This window comes from Tyto alba, unplaced genomic scaffold, assembly GCF_018691265.1.
Source record: "Tyto alba isolate M040663 unplaced genomic scaffold, T.alba_DEE_v4.0 Super-Scaffold_14, whole genome shotgun sequence".
Taxonomy (NCBI): Eukaryota; Metazoa; Chordata; class Aves; order Strigiformes; family Tytonidae; genus Tyto; species Tyto alba.
This window is the reverse complement of record NW_024881276.1, coordinates 30,646,907-30,672,297: the sequence shown is the minus strand read 5'-3', so window position 1 is coordinate 30,672,297 and position 25,391 is coordinate 30,646,907. Positions and strand designations below refer to the sequence as shown.

Sequence of the window (25,391 nt, the reverse complement as noted above, 5' to 3'; positions counted from 1 at the left end):
TCTACATTTAAATATCAGATACAAAATCTCAACTATATACTCACTAACCACGATGTTGCTTGCAAATCAAATCCAAATATAAACCATCAGTTTTCTTCACCAGGCTATTGATTAATTAATGGCAGGTGTTAAATGGCATTACCACACCAAGCACTTTAGTCAAAGCATTTAATCAGCAAGATTAAATGCAGGTCTTTTCCTGACATTGATTTTTAGGTAGAATTCCCCATTGATTCAGCCATGAGGTCTTATTAAAATTTGATGCTGTGCTACGGCCCCGGATTAGGAACGTTCAGCTAGTCAAGTGGCCACTCAGAATAATCACACGAACCCAACTGACAGCTACCCCAGGCGTGCGGTTTGTTTATAGCTCCTAATTGGTAGCGGAACTTAAAAACAGATCTTCATGGTGTCCATCAGCTTACAAACAAATGTATCTCATGAGACTATGGGTTGCATGTCAAAATCTCCGCGTACCCAAGAGCCATCCTAACCCCATGTGGGGCTGCTGCACCTCCTACAGCGCCCCAGACCAGGAGGACAGCCCTGGCCCTTGGCCACCTCAGCCCTTCAGTCACAACCAGGACCACAAAGGGAAGTCACGCCTGACCAGCCTGATAATCTTCTACAATGAAATGCCTGGCTCGGTAGATGAGAGGAGAGCAATGGGTGTTGTCTACTGTGACTTCAATGTGGCTTTTGACACTGTTTCCCATAAAATTCTCATAGACAAAGTGACGAAGCGTGGACTGGGTGAGCAGAGAGGTGGATTGAAAACTGGCTGAACAGCCTGTGCCCAGAGGGTGGTGATCAGTGGTGCAAAGTCTGGTTGAAGGCCAGTAACTACCCCGGAGGTCAGTACTGGGTCCAGTCCTGTTCAACATCTTCATTAATGATCTGTATGATGGCGTACCCTCAGCAAATTTGCAGATGACACAAAACAGAGTCATGCTGCCATCCAGAGGGATCTAGACAGGCTGGAGAAATGGGCTGACGGGAACTTCATAAAGTTCAGCAAGGTGAAGTGCAAACTCCTGCACCCGGTGAAGAACAACCTCATGCGCTAATATATGCTGGGGACCAGCCAGCTGGAACGCGGCTTGGCAGAAAAGGACCTTGTGCCCTTGCAGCAAAAGTGGCAAATGGCACCCTGGGCTGTGTTAGGCAAAGCACTGCCCGCAGGTCAGGGGAGGGGATCCTTCCCCTCAGCGCTGGTGAGGCCACACCTGGAGCGCTGTGTCCAGTTCTGGGCTCCCCAGCACAAGAGAGACACGGGCACACCGGAGAGAGCCCAGTGAAGGGCCACGAAGATGATGAAGGGACTGGAGCATCTCTCCTGTGAGGAAAGGCTGGGAGAGCCGGGGCTGTTCAGCCTGGAGAGGAGACGGCTCAGGGGGATCTTATCCATGTCTATAAATACCTGAAGGGAGGGTGCAAAGAGGACGGAGCCAGGCTCTTCTCAGTGGTGCCCAGCAGCAGGACCAGAGGCAGTGGGCACAAGGCAAAACACAGGAGGTTCCCTCTGAACACCAGGAAACACTTTTTTACTGTGAGGGTGACCGAGCACTGGCACAGGTTGCCCAGAGAGACTGTGGATTTTCCCACCTCGGTGATAGTCAAAAGCTATCTGGACAGCCAGCTCTAAGAGGCCCTGCTTGAGCAAGGGGTTGGACTAGATGCCCACCAGACTTTCCTCCAACATCAGCCATTCTGTGGCCAAATGGTATGCACCCTAAACTCCCTCCCCTCCTGCACCTCCTCCACTTTGATCTCTTTATGTTTGACGAGTGTTTCATTTCCACCACCAGCACATGTGGCTGCAAGTGCAACCTGGCCACTGAGTGGGTGCAAGTCACTGGCTCGGCTAAGTGGCACCAGGCAATGCTGCTTTGTCATCACATGCCAGCTAAGTCTGGTGATCTGCTGTCCCACCAGGCAGGCATGCATTTTTCATATATCCTGCAGCTCAGCATCAGCTTCCTCCATGTTGCAGGCAGCTCCACACAGCCGAGGGAAAATTTGCTCCGTTGGTAGTAGGCTATGTTTGGCTCCTCAGCCAATGTTTGGGCATGCTTGGTACACACGTTCCTTTATAACAATGACTTGTGAGTCTTCAAGGTCTCACAGCCTGGCTATTCGTTGTATGGTTAATGAGTTTTGTAACTCCAATCTTATTTTCCATTTTGGAAAACTTGTAGTGAAAGGGAAGGGAAAAGGCATGCTAAAAATAAAGGCGGGGAACATGATTTCAACTCTCAACCAAGGTGAAGCTACCAAAGACAGCAGAAGATCCTCCATGCAGCATGGCTGCTTTGCCCAAGCAGTGGTTGAGGAAGGCCGTATCGCTTCCTAGGTTTGGCCATCTAGCAGCAGAAGAATGCTTTGATGATGAGCTGTCCTCACAGAGCAAAATCGGGACAAGTTGCCAAATGCTGCTACTTCACGTTATTCTGCAAAGAAAAGCCAGAAGGACTGGATTAAGCTGAGCATGCTGAATTGTCCATGTGTTACAGATGAGACTACCAAGCTGCTACCACCCCACATGGTAAAGTAATTCAGAGAGCACTTCATTGAAATGAATTGGGGGGAGGGGAGAAAAGCAGAGAGGAGGTTTGAGATATTTTAAGGAGGGCTGAGGAATGCAATACGGAGCACTGGTGGCATCAGTGGGACTGCAAATCACAGACCTCTGGGAGCCTCTAGACCAATATCCTGCTCAAAGCAAGGCTGATTTCAGTCAGGGAGGTTGCACATGGATTTGCCTTGTCAAGATTTGGATATCTTCAAGGCTGGACATTTTACAGCTTCTGGGCTGCCTGTGCTCCTTGCAAACCATGAGCTCCAGCCCCTAGCTCTGTGTCCTTCCATCGGACACACTCCAGTCTGCCAGCCTCCTTCTGCTACAGGGACTTTCATATGTGTCCGAAGGAGAAATCCCGCAGCTGTCAGCATGGTTCGAGACAAACACAAGGCAATAAAACAGGCAATCATCCAGCAGGTCCTATTGCACCCAGTATCCTCCATTTATCAGCCTATGGCTCCTGCAGAGCACCGTACTGCAGAGTACTATATAGCCCCTCAGGCTCCTCTCACATCCAGTATATACTCTGTCCTATAAGTTCTCTGCGACGTACAGAGAAGAATGGTAAAGAAAAACTAACGGTGAAGGAAGGCCTGGACATTTTCTAACAGCTTGTAAAGCAAAATGGTAGCAGGACACATCTGGCGGTGTATGAGAGTCCGATGCCAGAGAGGTGCTGTTGCCTCCTGCCACCACAGGGCACCACACTGGCACGGTCCTGCCTAAATATTGGTGTGATTTTCAGCAGCTGCCCCAGAACAGGGGGAAACTGAAAGGGTCAGAGGTGCTGACCTATAGGTGACATCGACCGTCAGACCCAATCGGGGAATATTTCTGTTCCCATGGAAAGCTCTGGATGGCCGAGGGAGGAGGGGGCTGCCCCCTGGCCAGCCCAGCTCCTGCGTCCCATTCGCCTCTCTGCTCCACAGACGCTTCTGTCAGCACCAGAGGGGAAAAAAGGGGCCAGAGGCTGAACCCCCTGCAAGGGCTGCTTTTCTCTGCTGTGGCACAGGCTCGGGCGCCCATCAAACAACAGCGCAGGAGACCCGTCAGCCCCCCTCCTCAGTGCTGCCGCCCCCCTCCCCTGCTGCAGCCACGCACACGCCGGAGGCAGCTCCCGCAGGTGGGCGCATGTGGGCAGGCGGCTGCGTCTCAGCAGACCTGACTGCGCAACTGGGGCTTATGGCAGCTAACATAGGCATGTTTTTAAGCAATCCCACTTCATTAGTTACTTTTCCAGGGCCTCAGCATATAATGAGTGAAATCCATTAGTCATCTGACAGTTCTAGTTATTCTGCATGTCAAGTCCTATCTCTTCATTTATATATCCAGACTGTTATGGCAAGCTGGTGTGCTAGTTGTACCCCTCCACCTACTCAGTGCTAATTTAAGAGTTGTTATTTTTGGCTCGCAGTGCTTGTGTGCATAAAAACTTCAGTTTCCTCCAAAAATTTTTAAAAGGAAGCAGAACACAGGACTGAGCAGAAAACTCCCCTTACTAAACACTCTTTGTCCAACATCAGCAATCTTTGTTTTCAGGTAATGTCGCAGAAGTAAAGCAGCATCCTCTGAAGATTCTGTCTGAGGTTATGAATGATTGAGTTGCAAAAAAACCCAGTCGTTTTTGGTAGGGGCGTACAGGAGTAGCTCACTCAGAAAAAAACAACTTGGCAATTCACAATGAACAGAGGAGTATAACTTATTGCAAGGACGGTAATTCTGCGACTGAAAACATGAAATAGCATTTGCTTATCTAAAAATTTGTATGGGTGAGGAAACTCAAAAGCAAAGTTCTGTTACTACCCTAGATATTCATTCTTCGTTTGTAAAATTAATTATCTGTAAATAAAGCATCTTCCTTTTTGCAATGCATGTTTTGATATTTCACCTCTACACAAAAAAATGCTCTTATTTCTGAGCAGTACACTCAGGGACCTGAGAGACAGGAATGGCAGAGGACATCTCAGGTTGAAAAATTGAAAAGGGTGTTAAAAAAATCACAGAAATTGTTTTTTGAAAAATAGTTACAGACTGTTACCAGTACATCCTTTCAATGATGTGCCGCTGCATGTGTGTAACCTAACATTTTCTGTCCCGCACACAGCAGAAGGATTGCTTACCACAAAAGTCTTAACGAGGCCATCAAATTGGATTGATTTAGGACTTGTTCTCTATTGGTGAACCTTACAGCTTCTACTTATTTACCTGTCAGTTTTGCCTGTAGCTTAAAAAAGATGTTCACCACAACACAGAAGTTGTTGCCTTCTTTTTTCTTTGAAAATGGGAACAACAATGTAATAATGGAGGTTTCTTTCTGGCTTTTCAGTAAAAGTAACTCAGGCTGGTTACAAGACCCTGAATTCCAAACACAGAGAGTAACTCTCCCTGCTTAGTACCCCTTTTAGCAGGGACGGTCTGCTTCCATGAGTGCAAAATATCTATTACCCCTTATAGTCCCTCGGAGAAGCTGTCCCAGGCCTTTGCACGCTTCAAGAATTACAATAATGCCTTCCCTGTTTTTTTCAGCTGGTATTTGAAAAATTTTCAGACTGCAGCAAGGCTAATAGTAGGATCACATCCTCACACATCTAGGATTATGTAAAAGAGGGGATGCATATGATGAATTACTGTCCATCTCAGCCTCTGTTTTGAAAAATGCTGTTATCAGTGTTCACTGCCAGTTGCGAGTGAAGTGATATGTAAAATCACAGTACACTGGATAATGGCAATGTCTGAGCTTTCCTGGGGCTATGATTGCTCATGTCATAAGGACACATATGGGGAAGGCAACAGCCCTTGCTTCCAATCCCCCTTTTTGCTGTCAGTTTATAGTATTAAAGGGTTTCTTTCAATGTCATTGCTAATTTCACAGAATCACAGAACAGTTTGGATTGGCAGGGACCTTAAAGATCACCTAGTCCCAACCCCCCTGCCACAGGCAGGGGCACCTTCCACTACACCAGGCTGCTCAAAGCCCCGTCCAACCTGGCCTTGAACACTTCCAGGGAGGGGGCAGCCACAGCTTCTCTGGGCAACATGTGCCAGTGTCTTACAACCCTCACAGGAAAAGAATTTCTTCCTTATATCTAATCTAAATCTACCCTCTTTCATTTTAAAGCCATTACCCCTTGTCATCTCACTATATGCCCTTGTAAAAAGCCCCTCTCCAGCTTTTTTGTAGGCCTCCTTTAGGTACTGGAAGGCTGCTATAAGGTCTCCCCGGAGCCTTCTCTAGTCTGAACATGCCCAACTCTCTCAGCCTGACTTCATAGGAGAGGTGCTCCAGCCCTCTGATCATCTTTGTGGCCCTCCTCTGGACTTGCTCCAACAGGTCCATGTCCTTCTGATGTTGGGGGCCCTAGAGCTGGACACAGCACTGCAGGTAGGATCTCACAACAGTGGAGCAGAGGGGGAGAATCCCCTCCCTCGAACTGCTGGTCTTGCTTCTTTTGATGCAGCCCAGGCTACAGTTGTCTTTCTGGGATGCAAGCACACATTTCCGGGTCATGTTGAGCTTCTTGTTAACCAACAACCCTAAGTCCTTCTCCTCAGGGCTGCTCTCAATCCATTCTCTGCCCAGTCTGTATTTGTGCTTGGGATTGCCTCAACCCATGTGCAGGACCTTGCACATGGCCCTGTTGAACTTCATGAGGTTTGCATGGGTCCACCCCTCAAGCCTGTCCAGGTCCCTCTGGGTGGCATCCCTTCCCTCCAGTGTGTCGATCACACCACACAGCTTGGTGTCGTTGGCAAACTTGCTGAGAGTGCACTCAATCCCACTGTCCATGTCACCAACAAAGATGTTAAACAGTGCTGGTCCCAAATCCAACTCTTGAGGAACGCCACTTGTTGCTGTTCTCCACTGGGACATCGAGTTCTTGACCACAAGTCTTTGAGTGCGACCATCCAACCAATTCCTTATCCACCAAGTGGTCCATCTGTCAAATCCATGTCTCTCCAATTTAGAGACAAGGCTGTCATGCAGGACAGTGTCAGAGGCTTTGCACAAATCCAGATAGATTACATCGGTTGCTCTTCCCTTATCCACCAGCACTGTAACCCCATTGCAGAAGGCCACCAAATTTGTCAGGCACAATTTGCCCTCAGTGAAGCCACGCTGGCTGTCACCAAGCACCTCCTTATCGTCCATGTGCCCTAGCATAGTTTCCAGGAGGATCTGCTCCATGATCTTGCTGGGCACAGAGGTGACACTGACTGGCCTGTAGTCCCCCAAATCTTCCTTTTTTTCCTTCTTAAAAATGGGGGTTATGTTTCCCCTTTTCCAGTCAGTGGGAACTTCACCAGACTGCCACAGCTTCTCAAATATGATGGATAGTGGCTTAGCTACTTCATCCACCAGTTCCCTCAGGATCTGCAGATGCGTCTCATCTGGTCTCATGGACTTGTGCACCTTCAGGTTTGAGACCATCCTGATCTTCTCCTACAGTGGGTGGTTCTTTATTCTCCCAGTCCCTGCATTTGCCTTCTGCCACTTGGGCAGTGTGGCTGGAGCCCTTGCTGGTGAAGACTGGGACAAAAAAGTCACTGAGTACCTCAGCCTTATCCATATCCCACATAATCAGGTCTCCCGTTTCCTTCTGGGGAGGACCCACATTTTCCCTAGTCTTCCTTTTATCATTAACGTACCTATAGAAACTTTTCTTGTTGCCCTTGATGTCCCTGGCCAGATTTGTTTCTGTCAGGGCTTTGGCCTTCTTAACCTGATCCCTGGCTGCTCAGAGATTTCTCTGTATCCCTCCCAGGCTATCAGTCCTTGCTTCCACCCTCAGTAGGCTTCCTTTTTGTGTTTGAGCTTGTCCAGGATCTCCTTGTTCATCCATGCAGGCCTCCTGGCATTTTTGCCTGACTTTGTCAGGATGCATTGCTCCTGAACTTAAAAGAGGTGATCCTTGAATACTAACCAGCTTTCTTGGGCTCCTCTTCCCTCCAGAGCTTTATCCCATGTTACTCTGCCAAGCAGATCCCTGAAGAGGCCAAAGTCTGCTCTCCTGAAGTCCAGGGTAGCAAGCTTGCTGCACACTCTCCTCGCTGCCCTAAGGATCTTGAATGCCACCATTTCATGGTCACTGCAGCCAAAGCTGCCCTTGAGCTTCACATTCCCCACCAGACCCTCCTGGTTGGTGAGAACAAGGTCCAGCATAGCACCTCTCCTCATTGGCTCCTCCACCGCTTGGAAAAGGGAATTATCATCAACACACCCCAGGAACCTCCAGGGTTGCTTATGTCCTGCTGTGTTGTCCCTCCAACAGATATTGGAGTGGTTGAACTCCCCCACGAGGACCAGGGCTTGAGAACATGAGGCTGCTCCTATCTGTCTCTAGAGGACCTCATCTGCTTGGTCTTCCCGGTTGGGTGGTCTGTAGCAGACCCCCACTATAACATCTCCTGTCCTTCTCCTCCCTTTAATCCTGACCCATAAGCTCTTGGTCAGCTCCTCATCCATCCCCAGGCAGAGCTCCATGCACTCCAGCTGCTCACGGACATAGAGGGTGACCCCCGCTCCTCGTCGCCCCTGCCTGTCCTTCCTAAAGAGCCTGTACCCTCCATTCCAACACCCCAGTCACAGGAGCCATCCCACCACATCTCCATGATGCCAGTAAGATTGTAGCCCTGCAGATGTGCGCACGTCTCTAGCTCCTCTTGTTTATTCCCCATGTTACATGCATTTGCATAGAGGCATTTAAGTTGGGCCCCCGACAAAGCTGACTTACTGTCTGGAATTCCTTTGTGCTGCTCTGCAGGTGCTCTCCTGCTGACCTGTGACCCCTCTCCAGGCTCTGGGCATCCATTGCTGGCACTGGCATCAAGCTGGTAGGAGTGGGATGGATTGAGGTTCACCTGCCCCAGCAACTTCAGTTTAAAGCCCTCTTCAGCAACTTGGCAAGCCTATGACCAAAGATGGTCTTCCCCTTCTCTAACAGATGGACCCCATCACCCCCAGTAGAACAGGTTTCAGCTGATCGCTGACATCAATTTATGGATAAAGTATGCATTACTGAAAAGCCTATATGAGGAGGGGGAAAAAAAGTACCATAACTGAAAATATTTATCTCTTATTGGATTAGCTTAACCCAATTAAGTGTTTAATTAGCTTAAACATGTAAACTTTAGCAAAATCTGGGTTATTGCATTAGCCTTTAACTACTGGAAACCTGTCCTCAGCTCTGATACAGGTCACAGACACAAAATCATTTCCTGTCCTTAACTAAGTCCCAAAGGGGACATTTGCCCTTGTGACCACCTCACTAAAACCCCAGTAAGCTTTGGTCTGGTTTTTGCCTTTGCAAAAGGAACCACAAGGAACCCACGAAGGTCAGCAGAGGAAAAGACAGGTATGGCACACTTTCTGGCAGCATTTTCCTCTTCTATCCTTCCATCTGCAAACACACTGAGAAGTGTGTGATAAACCAGAAAGAGACTTGTGTGGAGTGCCTGAGTGACAATTTCATAGGAAGAACCAGCATGGTCTAAAATGCCAAGAATGCACTATAAGAGGATAGAAATAACCAAAATTTTGAAAGCTAGATCCAAGGGGAATGCCTACATGGAAGATACCCCTTATAAATTGCAGAGCAAGAAAGGACAGCCTACCAGACAGAGTGCAAGATTTGCCACCAGGAGACACAGGCTGAGAATATAGATTTCTGTGGCACCTCCAGCCAGGTTAACCAATCTCACTTCTTCTCTTGGGGTGCAGCTTGATACTACATCTAAGCCACCCCTGACAGCAAATGACAGTGCAAAGGGGCACTGTTGGTCCTGCTCCCTCACTGCTTGTCTTGCACAATCTGACCCTGCAATGAGCAAGCTCAAGTCACCCAAAAATTAACCTCCAAAACCAAGACGCCAGCTTTTTCTTGTTCTAACCCCCTGAGCAGGCTGGAAGGATGGACAGGTGGGTGCTAATATAAACAAAAAGGAAAGAAGAACCTTCCCTTAGCAGTTAGCTATTATGCTGGCTTAGGTGTGATGTAAAGAGTACAACAAGTAGCGCCATGAACGGTGGTGGTGCAGCAAAAGGAGATGGTGGATGTAGGATGGGGTAGGGAAAGTAGAGAGGAGCCAGAAGACACTCGAAGTGCCATTGCTGTTGAGAAAAGCATAGCATAAACCCACAAATCAGGTGTTTGCAGGGACAGGCACTTTGGTTTGGTGTTGAGCGGTTACTGGACTTTTTCACTAGATCCCTTGGTACTGTTGAGAAACAGCAGCTTTCAGGCATACAAGCCCCTCCTCACTTCTGAAACAGAAGCAGCAATCTTCATGTTAAGAACAGATTGAGATTAGTTGTTCTGGGTTTAACTGAATTATGTTAATCAGCTGAACAATTTGATAACAAGGAGTTTAGTCAGTACTTGTGAAGTGCTCACAAGGGAGAGGTGGTAGGAGAGGTAGGTAATACTGTTCATGGGATACTGAGGTGCTAGTAGGAGGGGAGCATCTATAATATATCTTAAAAGTTATCTTCTTTGTAGCCAATATATCTTAAAATACCTTCCTTATAGCTAAGATGTCTTTTTAGCCAGTAGGCTTGTTAATTCCAGATTTACCTTTCGAAGGTGTTTTGCTCCTTTGAGTGTCTGTTTTATGCAAAGTGCCCCCCCCCCCCCCCCCCCCCCCCCATTTTCAGTTTGGGGCATCTCTCTGTGTGCTGTTTGTAGGAGTTAAGTCCGGTGACTAGCGGTTGCCTGGTTCCCCTATGTTATTTCTTCAAGTGCAGTGGTGCACTGAGTGGTGTGGACACCCTTCTGGGGCGTGCATGTGTGTGCTGTGCCCCAGCCTGCTTTGGTAGCTGGGGACATGTGATGGCAAGTTTTGCAGCCGGTGCTGTGCAGTATTCCCCCTTACAGGGTGGCCTAGGGAAGAGCTTGGCTGAGTAATTCAGGAGAGGCGCTGATGTTCTGCAGAGATGATGTCTAAGAAATACCTGTATGAGTAATAAGAATGGATTTTAAAAAGTCAGTTTATCTCAAAATTGTTATTACTCAGCTTGTAAGTATGTGGGCTCCTACAGATGTATCTTTAATTGCTTCTGATGGCTTGCTCTGCAGCATCATCTGGCGGTAGCAGCAAGGAAAAATTACCTCTCAGCACCTCTCCTTTCTGTATCCTCCATTACTGTCATGCCCCATAACATCCTTGCCTCTTTCTCTTCTCCCCACCACTTCTTCTCTAGTTATTCCTCCTGCAGACTGAATTCACAGGAAAATCTCGAGGAGTACTTGGCTGAGGTGACTCTGAAGGACTGTTGGTCCCACATCTGGCACTGTGTGAAATTTGACCCTTGGTAGAGGCTCAGCAGGGGCCAATGTATCATTGAACCCCTTTGGAGAGTTGCGTAGGATTTATACAGCCCACAAGTTCCACACTGTCCTCAGTGGAGGCCATACATCGCACTGTTACTATCTGGAGAGCAGATACCATGCGTGCAAAAATTAAATGAACACTGGCTCATGCTACAGGGCTGAATTTCCCCTTACAGCCTGAGAGGTGGACAGATAAGGCTTCTCACCCTTGCTCCTCAGCACAAGGAGAGGGGCATTTGCTGCAGGCCTGCTGCTCTCACACCAGCTGAGCACGGTGAGGGGCAAGCAAGCAGCAACCGACCACACTGTCGGGCACTGCCCATTGGCGCCTTGGTTTGGCACAAACCCCTGGGGGAGAAAGGGCACAGCTTTAGCCTCCCCTTGGAGCGTGGGGGGGACAGGGACTGAGATGCGACCTCGGGGCTGTATTGCCATCAGACAGCTTTCTTGCTGTAGGTGAGCACCACCACGTTTGTGTCCATCTGGTGAACCTGGACACTGATAACCGTGGGGACATGGTGGTCCTGGTTCTGGCACGGACCATGATAAGCTGTTACCTGCTCGGGTGGCTTGCTGTGCTGAGGTCTGGGCTGCCACATGCCTGGCCTCGTTACCTTCCCTGGGTGGACTCGGCAGAAGCTGGGCATGCCTCAGCCCTGGCTTTGCAGAGAGGTGGCTTCAGCCTGCGTGCTCGCCAGCCCGTGTGCCGCAGCGGCAGGGCGCTCGCCCGCAGGGAACATTCAGCACGGCTCTTTGGAACTTGTTTTCCTGATTGCTGAAGCTGACTCTGAGCAGCATGGAGATCTGCAGGAACATACTTCCAAAGCACCTCTTGTGGATGTAGCTTTGTAGTCCGTTGGACTTGCCTGCTGGCCCATCCCCTGAAAGGACTACCCGAGAAAACACGCTTGTAGCCTGCAGAATGACAGGGGAACGGGGCAGGCGACCTTGCTGCTTCAGGGGTAGCCAGCTGCAGCAAGCCTCACCCAAACCTCGAAGCCTTCTGATCTCAGTGATGTCAGATCAATTTGCCTTTTTGAGGTAAACTTACAGCACAAGAATATTTATGGAGAATTAATCATATTTTACCTCATAATGTGTCAGGACCATGAGATGTAGAGAAGCACAAAGCTGCTTATGAAAGGATGGGGAGAGAGTACCCCTGCCTGTCCTGTCTAAATCATCACCCCGGAGCTTTTCTTCTTCAAATATTAATGTTTTCTTGATTACTTGCTCCTTATGAAAAGGTGATTGTGCCTGCAGACTCTGAATAATTCATTTAAAATATTAAAGCTAGAGAGAAGTGAACTTTTAGTTAACAGTGGATTAGAGCATGGCCTGCCCATGACATCCTTGCCCTGGGTGAGGAAAGCAATGGGAAGCATTCCCAGCATCCTAGTCCTTTGGAGATGGCAGGATGGAGAGCAAAAACAGTGGTCAGAGTTCCTAGAGACCATCTTCTCCCACATGTGTGTAGGTGGGGAGTGGAGAAGGAAGGAAGGAATTGGGGGGGGGCGGGGAGTAGGGAGCAGTGGGGATGGCTCAATGAGCTTTCCTTCAATTTATCTAAATTCTAAATTACAAATCTAGGGCTCTAGCCCTAGAAGGAAGGAAGGTAGGTCCCAAAATCTTCACTGTCACCTCTGGCCATGCTTCTGCTGCTGGATGGAAGAGAAAATACTAGTTCCTAGCTTAGCAGCTAAACAGCACATCCCCTGTGCATGCTATGGGCTAGCCTGCTCTGTTGGCAGACGTACCTTAGAGGGGCTGGTGAAATGATCTAAAACATTAACTTAATAATTACTCAGTGCAGATAATCAGGAATCCAGTGCTTGAACTTATCTCCTGGTCCTCCTGTACTCAGCAAGTGTAGACACACGTTCTGTCTTCTCAAGGAGCTAGGGACAAAAGTGCTACCCTGCAAGGACTCTCATAAGCCAGAATATGTGCTGTAAGACTTGGGGGAAAAAGCAGAAAGCAGGTGAAACCAGACTAGCTTCTCTGGAGATGCAGCCTCCAGAATGATGTCAAGAAAGGACAGTTGTAAACAACCCCTTGACTTTTGTAAATTCTGGATTTTTTTTGAGTTTTCTGCTTGGACTTTAAACCTCTGAGATGCTTTGATGTAGGCTTTGCTGATGCAGCCTTGGGCAGCTCAGGAGCCCAGAACTGGCTGGACTGAGAGCATACACATCCATTTCGCCTTTGTCTGCTGTGATGGATGTTAGATCCCACCTCAGAGGGGACCAGGGGGTGTGAGGTGTTGCTGAATGTTTGTGCCTGTTGATTTATGTTTATTAGTTCCATTAGTTCTATTTACACAAGTGCTTTTGCCGTCCTCCCATAACTCAACCCCGTCATGCTAATGCAGGTAATAAGTCACTCAATCCTCTGACTCCAGCAAATGGCTTCTCTATGATGGGCGCTTGTTTTCTGCCTACACGGCCAAACTACAGTCTGTGTCTGTGCTGGAAGTAGGGGGAACAAAATGGCTCTGTGCCAAGCGCAGTACGTATCACCAGCCATAAGCACCACTCCCTCAGGGTTTGACTGAGTGAGGGGAGAGGGGGAGACAAAAAACTTGGAGGCTTCTCATGTAATTCAGCCCCTGCAACATTAAGCGGGTGCTGGTACTATCCCCGTGTCCTTTTGTTACTAAATCCTGGTATGAGATCAGTTCATCTGTGTCCTCAGCATTTTGCTTTCATTTATGAAGCAGGGTGAATTGTTTAGTGATCTGTATAATTGGGAAATGCTATGTTGGAGGAGCCAGGTGTTGCCTAAATTGGTATTCCCATCTCAGGCATAAAAGGAGGCTTCTGTTATGTGGGGTTGCTACATTCCCCACTTCTTTTTGTCCTGGTGAGGTCCTACATGTTGTCAAAGGGCAAAAGATTGTATCCTGCCATTTTTACTGAAGCTGTTGACATTACATGATTACTGAAGTACTAGAAAACTCACAAAGTATCTCTATGCCATTCACTTTAAAATCCTTTTTCCCCAGACAGACCATGGGAACATGACAGACTGGTTCCATGCTCTGCAATGGATGGGTTTTTTTCCCCCACAAGCAAGTCCTTATGCCCCTTGTTTTTATTACAGTCTGATGTAAGATGCCATATAAAGATTGCCTCTGTGTCCCCAGAGGAATAAGAGCAATCATTTGCATGAGTGTGAAGGCTTTCTGATCTCTTTTCAGGCTAGTTTTTTTCAGCCCTTGTGAGACAGATTCTCTCTTCCAGAAACGATCAGCTATCCTCTACAGGCACTGTGGGATAAGGAGATATTTTTTTCCCCCCAGTTTATATTGTCACACAGCCAAAGATTCATCAAGGTTTCCAAATTACAAACCTAATCTAAAAAGGGCAAATTTATTTTTGTTGAGTCAATAAGCCTACATTATTTCCTCCTTTTGCTTCCTCAGACTTATCACACACAAATATTAATGATACCAAGCATATCTAACAGCCTATTAGGTTTTAGCCGAGTCCTGGTTTTGCTGGATGGTCTGAAGCTGGAATCTGTATTAAACAGCATTAGACATGAAGCATGTCTGCTGGTTAAAGGGATATATTGGGAGGAGGGCAATAAGGAGCCTACCACAACAGTTCTTATTTAATGGACCAAGGACTGACTTCTCAAAATGTTCCTTTTAGGTCTTGTTTTAATTGAAATGGACTGATCTATGCAACCAACAGGGAATTAAGCATGACTTATAAAACCTTACCTGGCTCAACCAGTCTGTAGATCTGAATGCCTAGCAGATAGATGCGGCGGTTCCCCCCAGATGTCTTTCCCTGAAGAGCTAAATACTTCCCAGGACCTGACACCAGTGACTCGTACACTGCTGGTTCAACTGAGCAGGGCCCGCCTGAACCCAACACAGCTAAAAATCAGGTGTCCAGAACTGGGACAAGATGGGCTGCAGAAAGTCAGTGGCTGTTTCAGAAAAGCTGGTGGTTGGTCTGCTGGATTTGAGGTGCAGCTGGAATTTCTTCTTTCACCTCTGGGTTTCCTAAAGGATGAAGATGATAATATTTACATGAGAGAGAGCAGGGACAGTCATGTGTATGTATAAAATAACCAACGGGCCTGGTTATCTTACTTATTTTTCTAGCTTCTACAGATTTGCCAGCTTTTGAGCAAATGAAGAGTGGAAGTACTGTGGAAGGTAGAGTCTGTCAAACGAAACCTGGACCACTAATGCCATCCAGTGGCTGCCACACACTCACACATCTGCCATCGCTAATAAACCCAGAATTGACTGGAACAAATAATCGTTCCAAACTCTTTCCCCCTTGCTGTTTACAACCATTCACACAGTGGTTTTTTTGCACTTGAACCCATCAGAGCCCAGGTTTATCCTGAAAAAAAATGTAAGAAACCACACATAGGTTGTATCTATCTTGTTTTAAGCACATTTTTCCTTTCCCACCTCTGTTTTCTTTAGAAAGTATCAGATTAGTCTCTGTGAAGTAATCCCCATATAAATTGAACATGCTGCCCAATTTGTATGTGATCTGCCTTTGTGCACACGATGCAATAAGCTGCCCTGCCCTTTTACAGTGAGTACCTTCAGCCAAGAGCCATGGGGGAAATGTATAAAAATTAATTTGGGGTACAGAGCAAAACGGACTTTATTTGTTTCTGCAACGGTGTGTTACGCAGTCGCAGTTCATGTAGCCCCTATAAAACAGCTAGGCACAACAGGAACACTCAGTGTCGGCTGGCAGGCAGCAAGGAGAAAGATGTCCTGGCAATAAACAGCTTGTACTAGAGAGATTAACCCAGCACCTACTGCAACATCCTCCAAAAACCCAATTAGCCAACCACCACCACCACAGTCAAATCACAACCATCTGCTTCCTGATCTGCTCTGCTCTGCTCCCACACCCGCTGGGACAGACCAGGCAGAGCCGCAGGATCACGAAACCCGGGCAGGACATGTCTGTGCATCCGCTCAAGTGCTTGTGCGGGGGACTCGCAGCACACTCCGAGCAGAGCCCTAGAGGACACCCATCCCCTGCTTTCAGAGTTGAGGCAAGAAAGCAGAAAGGTGGTCCAGAATTTTCATTCTGCTTTCAGACAGAAAACATTTTTTTTTTTTTTTCCATGCCCCACAGCGGTAAGGAGACCTGGCCTGGGCTGCCTGGACAGCCAGGCTGCTGCCTGCTCTCACAGGCACACAGGAGGACTCTGGTGTGCAGACATCGCTGAGGTGAAAGCAATGAGAAAACTCTGCAAAGAAGCAGGGTGGTGGCTTAAAAGAGAGGGGAGGTGAGGGTCCCACAGTCAAACCACTGGAGGGATGGTATCTGGGGAGATAAGGGGCATGACGCACTGACCAGCACAGAGGTGATTCTTCTGTGATGGGAGCTCTTGTGGGCTGAGGCCATGCTCCACACATGGCCTTGAACAGGTAGGCTGAAGGCTATCCCCAGGCATACAGCAGGTCCTGGGCATCCAAATAATGTCTTCTGTGCTGGCAACAAACCATCTCAGAGGTACCACCTGCAGGCCCTCAGCTACTCAGAGCCAGGCACAACTGGGATATAAAACCTGAAAACTCTAGGTGGGTGCTGCCTCCACCACAGAGATCAGCCGTAGCCAAGAGCAGAAGGGGGATGTTGATCAGGAACACGAGGGTGTTGTGCACACAGGTGATGCAGGTTGTGCACGAATTGCCTCTGCTGCAAGTTCCCACAGCATAGCACAGCAAACTCACCACCGTGGCAGTGATTGCTCCTCCACAGATGGTAGGGTGAAGACAAGTGTCCTCGCAGTGACCCAGGAATAGCTGCTGTGATTGCTCTGTCTCCAGAATACAGTCACAATGCTCAGGATGTCAGGAAAAGCCAACAGCTCCGGGGGAAAATAGGCAGCAGACAGCTTTGCCTACCTCCCGCTGGCAGTCACTTCAAGGTACTCACCAGCTCTGAGCTGCGGTAACCCTGGTCAGCAGGTGCCAGGCACTGCCAGAAGGCAGAGCTGCCAGAGGGCAGTGCCCACCCACTGCTGAAATGAGAGAGGGGCCCAGAGAGAACGAAAATTTGAACAGCCAGAGCTAGTGCCGTGGAAGTGGCCTTCCACATTCTGAAGCGAATGTGCTGCTGTTGATCATTACCCCTCTGCAGGTTAGCATCTTCCTACAAGGATTGCCCCTGGTGCGTGCCCAGACCCCAGTGCTGCAGCCAGCACTACCCGGCGGCAGCTGGGACTCGCTGTACAAAAGGTATGAGGATTAGTTTGTGGAAGCTGGCTGGCCTGTTTTTTCACCAGAGGGGTGCCATCTGAGGCTGCAATAAATGTTCATGGTGAGGTTTTGGGTCTGGAGGGGCGTCTGGCACTCCACGGCGCGGGCTACATCGCACCCACCCGTGCCGAGCAGCTCCCTCAGCCTGCTCTGAGCAAAGTCGCCGTTGTCCCTCAGACCTCCCGGCACAATCGCACCTGGAGCTGCTCCTTAACCAGGTCATGTCAGAGCGATCCTGGCTAGAAAATCCCTGCTACTGAAAGTGTGCAAACGAGCCAGGATCACAGCGACAGGACCAGATTAGGGAACAGCTACACGTGAAGCCAGAAGCGGTGCCGCTCTCCAGCAGCTGGCGGCCGTAACCTCGTCTTCCTCCACAGCCACGGCCGGCCCAGCATGGCTGAGCGGTTCGCAGGCGTGTGACATTGGTGGGCTGCCCGACAGGGACCAGCAGGAGCTTTAAGTGACTCCAGTTCTGGAAAGGGACGGGGACTGTCCGGTGAGGCCCACTCGGGAGCGTGCTGACAGGGCCGGACGCAGTTCCGTGCAGACGCAGGTTTTGGTTCCAGGACAGTGACAAAGCTTGGCCTGGGCAGGGACCTACAGGCAGGTTTCTAAAAGTCTCTCAACACTTACAAGTGAATGTGGAAGGAGAGTTTTTCTTCTGTCCAACAAAACCAACAGTCACAGTGCCCGAGTCCTGACTGGGAACTTGCGTTATCTGTTCTGGCCACGTTTTGTGAAGGCACTCCAGATCACACAAACCCAGCGGGACGATGGTTCCCGGCATGCACGCTGGGTGCAAAGTCTGCAGGCTTTCTCCGGTGGTGCACTTCGTCCTTTTGGCAAGGCTGGAGATGTCTGCTGACCTGTGGAAAAAATTTCCTAACAGATGCCAAGTGGTCACATAAACATTAATTACACAGTACTGTGGAAATTGTATTACAATACCTGGCTAAAACATTTCGCAGCTGCATTCCCACTTACTAATTGCTTGTATTAAGACAGCACCCAGAAGCCTCGTTTCACTGACAGCTGTACAAACTCCAGCTTATTCCTCATGAAAGAACTCGGCTGCTCCCCAACCACCCACTGTCCCCAGAGAAGAAATCACGTGTCTAAAAAGCCAAATAAAACCACATCTTTGTAATTCTGGAGACCTGCCTAGATACATTCTGTTTGGCAGTCTTGATTTCCCACTGCAGAAATGGGATAGTTTATCCTGTTGTATCATTTAGGTATTTTCTAACTGCATATTAATTAACATTTTCACTGTGGTTTTGTACTGAATCAAATGATTGCATCTCCAGGATTAACCAACGCAGCTGAGTTAAGCAAGGAAAAAAAAAAAAAATATAAACCACCTCAATCCTTTGGTGTACTGACACTTGCTGTACTACTAAAATGTAAAGTTGGTAAATACTGAAGAGAGACTGCAGAACGCTTTGTGTCGGGGAGTGCTGAAAAGTATATCCAAATTAAACTGCATGGGAAGTTACCTCCAGCATGTGCTTATGCGGGTTGGGATTTACAAAGCAATTTATATATCAAGTGAAATGAACAGTTTAGTTACAACTATAAGGACTCTTACAAATAAAATCCTAGCTAATAATCTAAGAATAAGCTTTTCTTTTTATACACTGTGAATGAAATCCTTAGTAGATCACTGTATATAACATATATAAAGTATGAAAAGGCACAGGCTTTCTTTGGACTTTATCAATTTTTATCCTAGTTGATATTTTAAATATATTTTCCTAATATATATTTATATACACACACACGCACAATCATTTAGGTGGTTGGACTGTTTCAGTGAACAAAATAACATTCCTGAACACATAAACATTTTGACGGTCTCTAACTTAAAAAAACTTCTTTCAGATGACCTTTCTGGACAATGTTCTGTCTTTGACCAGCTTCAAAGATAACATTTTCACTTTTTTATGACAAATACTTTAATCACCAGTAACCCGAAGTGTGGTTTGCTCTGGAGTCCTAGTTCTGCTCCCCCACAAAAGCAGCCTTGCCAGCCACCACCGAGTACCTTCAAGCGAGCGCGTGCCCGTTTTCCTTTCTGACAGTGCAAGTGACCGATAAGCGCTGGCCGTGATGCCGGAGCTCGAGCACCTCTTCCTCTGCTGCTCCTGGGCTTGGCGTGGGGCCGGCCCAGAGCCCGGTGTCACACCAGGGAGCCTTGCTGGCACAGCCTCGGGAGTCGCCTGTTTGCCAGAAACAGGCTGAAGGGCTCGTGGGACTTTGGTCTGCCCTTCGTCGGCCATGCCGACAGCCCTGTGCTCCTGTGAGAGCAGAAAAACAAACCCTCTGGGCCTGATTTTTGCTCCGGTGAATCCAGCAGCAGCATGCAATCCCGTGGGAGGGGGGGCTGCGGGGGCTGCCACGGCCGGAGCAGAGGTGCCCATCGCCTGGGTGGGGTGCACACTTCGGGTAGCCGTTTTCTGGGGCTGCTGGTTGTGGTTGTGCTTCTCTGACAGTAATCCAAGTGGGCAAAGAAACTGCTCGAGGTGGGGAGAGTATGCACTGAGGCTGATGGAGCAATGCTAGTTTAAAATAGGTACGTGCAGGAGAATAATGCCTCAAATGACGGTTTTCATTACTTTAACCAAAACATTATTTTGAAATTTTTATAAACTATTGAAGCTCAGTTAAAAAAAAAAAAAAAAATCCAGTCCATAGTTTAAAAGCCGTTTCAAATTTCAACCAGGTTTCCCCACAATTCAGTCTGATTGCAGTCATCACTTTGTGCTATAGCATCAGCTCCCATACAGACCTCAGCAAATTATTTTTTCTGCAAACACCGGAGAATCCCCAGAATCCACGCGTGCATCCATCCTGTCCTGCGTATGACAACCGTGCCGGGCACTGTTTGCTGCTGCGGACTCCCCATTTCACCCTGTCGCGCCGTTTCAATGGGGAAACTCGCGCCAGGGCTGCCGGGCCCGCCGGAGCTCCAGCCTGTGGGCTCTGAGCGGGCGCTGCCGGATCGGCCGTGCCTGGCAGGAGCTCCTCTGTTTCTCAGAACGTCTTTTAGCCAAAGGTCACACAGCCTTTTGAGCTGAAATGGAGGGCTACAGTTTCTCTTACAAGCTACTTCTGCTCCTTCAGGGAGACTGTGGTAAACAGTACCGAAGCCTTACAAATAGAATTTAAAAATCATCAGCGTTTTAGCGCAGCGCTGGCAGCTGCTGCGAACCCGGTCTGAAATCCAGCAGCACCCTCGGCTCCTGCCCCGCACAGGCACCTACCGCCAGTTCCTCGGAGCGTGCCTGCACAGGGGTGCATGGGCGAGAGGGGACACCGCGCATCGGTTTTTGCACCGCACACCGCCTGCTGCCGACCTCCATACGTGGCTCAGCAGGGGGTCCGTGCGATCCATCGAATTCACTAGAAGTACACACTGAAATAAGACGCGCAGGCTTTGGTGCCGCATGAAGTATTTGGAGTCCAGCCCTCAGTGAATGTTAACAAGCAAAAAAAAAAAAAAAAAAAAAAAAAAAATTCAAAAATAAAAGGAAGATCAGTGGACAGACCTGGAGTAGTACCAGCACCCTAGAAGGGTTGTAGTAACATGCGGCTGCAAGCCTCATGCTGGGTACAAAGGTCTTCATCAACATTTACACAACCTCTCCTTTGAGTCTCATATTTCAAGTTTACTCAGGTTGTCAAGCAGTGGAGGATGAGGGACTTGAAGCAGACAGATTACCTCAGTTCAGCTGTTAAAAGTGGATGTTATTTTTAACCTTGTATGTTCCATGTAAAGGCTTTCCAGCTGACACAATTTTAATTACATTAATGCTTTTTGTTATCAGCACCACTACCCCTTAATTGGAACGGCAGGCTTTCCACTAGGGAGCCACCATCACAAAGTTTCTAGTGAAATAACACTTAATAATTGCCGCAGCACATTTCATCTTCAAAATGCTATACAAACATGAACTCAGTTAATTACCTCGCCCTGTATCCCTCAGAGGCAGGGAAGTGTCATTACCCACAGGTAATCAAAGGGGAAGACTTTAATGACACACAACGTCTTGCCCAGGACAACACAAAGGCTTGGGGCTTGTTTTGGTTTCTCGGCACAGGTCCCTAGTGCTCTCTGAGATGCCAGAGAGTGCCTTCAGGGATGCACAAGGGGCTGGCAGGTAGGGAACGGCAGCTCTGGGACCCCTTCTGTAGCAGCCAGAGGCCAGAGGAGATAGCCTGGAGTATCTCTGATGGTGCTGGACACTGTTGTGTAGACAGCTGAGCCCAGTGACAAAGCATTAGACACTAGGAGTTTCCAGCATCTAGACTGTGGGATCCCAAAGCTAAAAAACAAACCAAATCACAAGCCTCTTCCAGACCATTCAAAACACAGAATAATAACCTACATGTGGTGCAGCACTCTCCCTACTGAGCAAGACTGAATAAGCACGCATATATTATGCTCTCCGTGCATTAGGTGACTCTCAAGTGCATCAAGTCTCCTATGGTGCCACAGCACAAAGTCACGTTAACATTGGAAGTGCAGCTTCCACCTTCCTACACGGCAGCTCTAGATGACAAGACCACACAACCTGTCCATTACAGCACTGGGAAGCCACTGCTCATCACCTTCATGTAAGAGGGATCGATTACTCAGCTGCTGAGCTGGAAAAATGGGTTAAGAATAGCCAGAGATCTGCTCCAGAAGCAGGAGGAAGGACTGCTCTGATCCAGCCCCGCTGGGATTCTGTCACTAGACCACAAGGTTGTGGAGAAGAGACAGTTGTCTGCTTGCCCGCATGTTGGGGTGAGCATACCTGCACTTATCTACCACCACTCTCTCCTCCAGAGACACACATCCAAGGACAGAGCAGGCCTATAGGAAGGATTATTATTCAAAATCCATGTTGTTTCTGTTTGCTTAACGTAAGAGAATAAACACTAAAAATTACAATAATGCAGATTTGTGGACAGTGATCTTGATGAGCGAGCACCTGTGCACACAAGCTCAGGCAATCTGGTACCACTGCAATCTTAGTTTCACCCTGTATTTTTCCGGAAGAGTCGTCACAAGTAGAAAATACTATATATTTGCACAAGGCACCAGAGGTATGGTTGCCATGGCAACCACAACCCTCAAAATTCCCCCAAATTTTTTACTCCATATAAAATCTCAATCAGAAAGAATGTTAATGTGCTGCATGGACTTTATCCTTGATATATGCCAGATTTTACAGTACATAAGGGTTTGGGATTTTTTGTTACTTTTGCACATTTTGCTTAGAAGTTTATCAGCTTCTGCCTACATAGACAAGACTTCTGTTAACCTACATCACACAGTAATTATTTCAATTGCTCTTTAAGTTAGCCAGTTAGGAAATAACCAAGACCGCCTCAAACCCCAGCTCTTCAGAGATCCCTGTGTGTCTGCCCTTACGCGGTGAGAGCAACCCTCCTGATCAGCACTAAAAAACACTTCACTCCCCTGACACAGCGGATATGCTTTGCAGGCAACTACAGAGCAGGGCGAACAGACACAGCTGCGTGTCCACCCAGCCTTACGTTTGTCCCTCCTGTATTCATTTCAACCCACTTTATCGCCGGTTTACCTATAAAGGTGCAGCTAGGCCCAAGCTCTAAGCTTCTTCCAAACTGGAATGGCAGAACCGGGGTATGGGGCAAAGGGGGCTGTCAAACAAGAGGTGCCAGAGTTGCAAGAGGTGCCACTCTTTCTCATGCCTGCCAGATCCTCTGTCCTCCTGTAGTTCCTACTGTCGACATTTGTAATCCCACCTTGTACTTTTGCTTCTCTCCTCTCTGCTTTGACTGCAATACTCCAAATAACAAAATAAGCTATTGCTACCAGACACCCTGTTCAGCTTATTTGGGGTGGATTTTTTCACCTGCTGGTGAGATTTAAGGAAATAAATTCATTAAAAGGAAGTATGTGGGAGAAAACAAAACAAAAACCTTCCCTTGGCTTCTTGTATAAGACTTATGTGAAAGAGTTCACCTGTAAACTAATACTTTTGTATTTCTATTGTACCTGTGAAAGAAAAGAATAATAGAAAACACTCTAAAGGGTGAGGCCATGAGCTGTATAAGATTACTGATCTCCTTCTGCATGCACCATACAAACTCTTAGATATTAGTCCTTGAAATTCACATTTTTCCCTTAGCCTCCTACTGCCGATCTCTTCACCATGGTGTCTTTTAGCACTTCAGCTTTGTTAGCTGCATTCTGCCTAACTTAGGCATCAGGCACCTCAGAGTAGCTTCACAGGTAACCTGACATTGGTGCCTAATGCAATAAATCTCTGGAATCATTACTTCAGATTATTTAATTTCCCATATTAAGAAGCCCGACACATCTGGCTCTTTTCCATCTGTTTGTCCTATGTTCCTGTAGAGGCATGAAGAAGGGCAGATCTTGAAACCTTACTCCCAGGAAGGAAGGAATAAACCTGTCTGATAAAAACACAGGCAGATTTGAAGACAAGCCTGAAAATCAGTGAAAGCACTATAACACAGCGCTCAAGATGCCCCTCTTCATGAAAGGGCACCGACAAGTAAAGACAGTGATATGGGAAGCCAAAGGTGACTGAAAGTGAAATGGGTCACTGCTATCCCTCCAAGCTTACAAACCATTTCAAATCAAACAAGATTCACCTCGTGGGCACTGGAACCTTTACTCTTGATCTCAGAGTGCCAAGATGCCTCCTAGATAGGAAGCTGCCTGGCTCTCCTTCTCTCTCAGCTTCTTTCTGGGTTTAAACTACAAATCTTTATCTGTCACTCAGACAAACAGTCTCCAGGTATTTATGTGCTTTTTTTGCCCCTGCTTCTTCTTTCTCAAGCAGAGAAATACACCATCCAAGCAAACAAATCCCTGTTTGTTTCAGTCATGTCACCTGAGCCATGACTCAGGAGTCGTGGCTGACTGATGTGTGAAACAAAACCTTGTACGCCCTTCCCTGACCATATGGCATTCTCAACCGCATGACTTCAAACCACCTGGGCTTTAAGTCATTTATACCTCGGTCATACACACAGATTACCTTAAGTCACAGGTACTGTAAAATCATTTTGTGCTTCTGATTTCTCCATCAACAGCAGAAAAACAAGCAATGTGGTTTTGCCAAATGAATTAATTAAATGCAAACTTTCATTCTTAAAATGCTCAGAGGTTGCAGATCTCTGAACAGAACTGCTGAGCTGGATGCTCCCCAGGCCTGGTGTTAACCTTCCCTTGGAGTCTCAGGCTTGCCAGTGTTATCAGCACGGAGAGAATCTATCTTGTCATCTCTCTCCTACACATCCCTCTGACAAGAAATGGCCCATGGCTACACAAAGATGCTTTCCCATTCAAAGCAGAGCTCTGAGCTGCATGATACACAGCCAGCCTGTTGCTGTATGTGCGAAGGTGTCCCTGCAAAACACCAGCATCTGAGCAGCACCAGCGTCAGACTGCAACTTCGGTGGTTTCTGAAGAAAACATCTTCTGGGCAGGGCAACTATTTTGAAATGCAAAGCTATCCAGAGGCAACTTCAAAACTGCATTCCAATTTTAGATGAGAGTTCATGATGCGACACACCCCAGTCATGGTGGTAATTCGGGAAAAGAGCCTCCAGGGGAGGGGGAAAGATGCAAAGATGCTGGAGGAAAAATGTCTGCAGGAAAGGAAAACAACATCGCTGCCGCTCCTCCCCGTGTCACTACTTTAGTGCGCGCCTAAAGGAAAGGGTTTATGGCTGGGTGAAATCATAACATTCGTAGACGGAGACACAGGAGCTCGTCGATTTGAGAGAAAAAGCTTTAAAGCGAGACCGCTTAACTCCCGGGCTCTCCTCAGGGCCCAAGCGCCGGCCAGGACGCGAAACGCGGGAGCGAATTCCCTCGCGCTCTCGAGAGAAAACACGGACTCGGCCGAAGCGCGGGGCCTGGCCCCTGCTTCCCGGCTGCCCAGCTTGCCCCGGCCCACGCACCGCCCGCCGGCCGAGGCGGCCCCGCTCCCCCCTCGGCCTCCCGCCCCACGCCGCGCAACCCCCCACCCCCACTTACCCCCCTTTCCTCCCCCACGCCGCCAGGGGGCGACGCGCCGACCCACCGGCTCGGAGGCGGGCGGCCACTGATTGGCGCGCACCCGCGCGCGGCCGCGACCCGCCCCCCTTCGATTGGCCGAGCCCCGCGAGCGCTCCGCGATTGGCCGCGGCGCTGAGGGAAGTGGCGGTGGGGAGGGGGGGC

At 48.3% G+C, this 25,391-nt stretch overlaps 1 long non-coding RNA gene across 1 annotated transcript; it reads right to left on the bottom strand.

Moving 5' to 3' along the window:
- Positions 1-1,523: 1,523 nt before the first annotated feature.
- LOC116965888 lies at positions 1,524-25,297 on the bottom strand. The gene is made up of 3 exons (XR_006164917.1): positions 25,209-25,297; positions 14,636-14,923; positions 1,524-2,450 (listed from the first exon to the last, which is right to left on the bottom strand). It is a non-coding gene; the product is annotated as an uncharacterized LOC116965888 (long non-coding RNA).
- Positions 25,298-25,391: the final 94 nt, after the last annotated feature.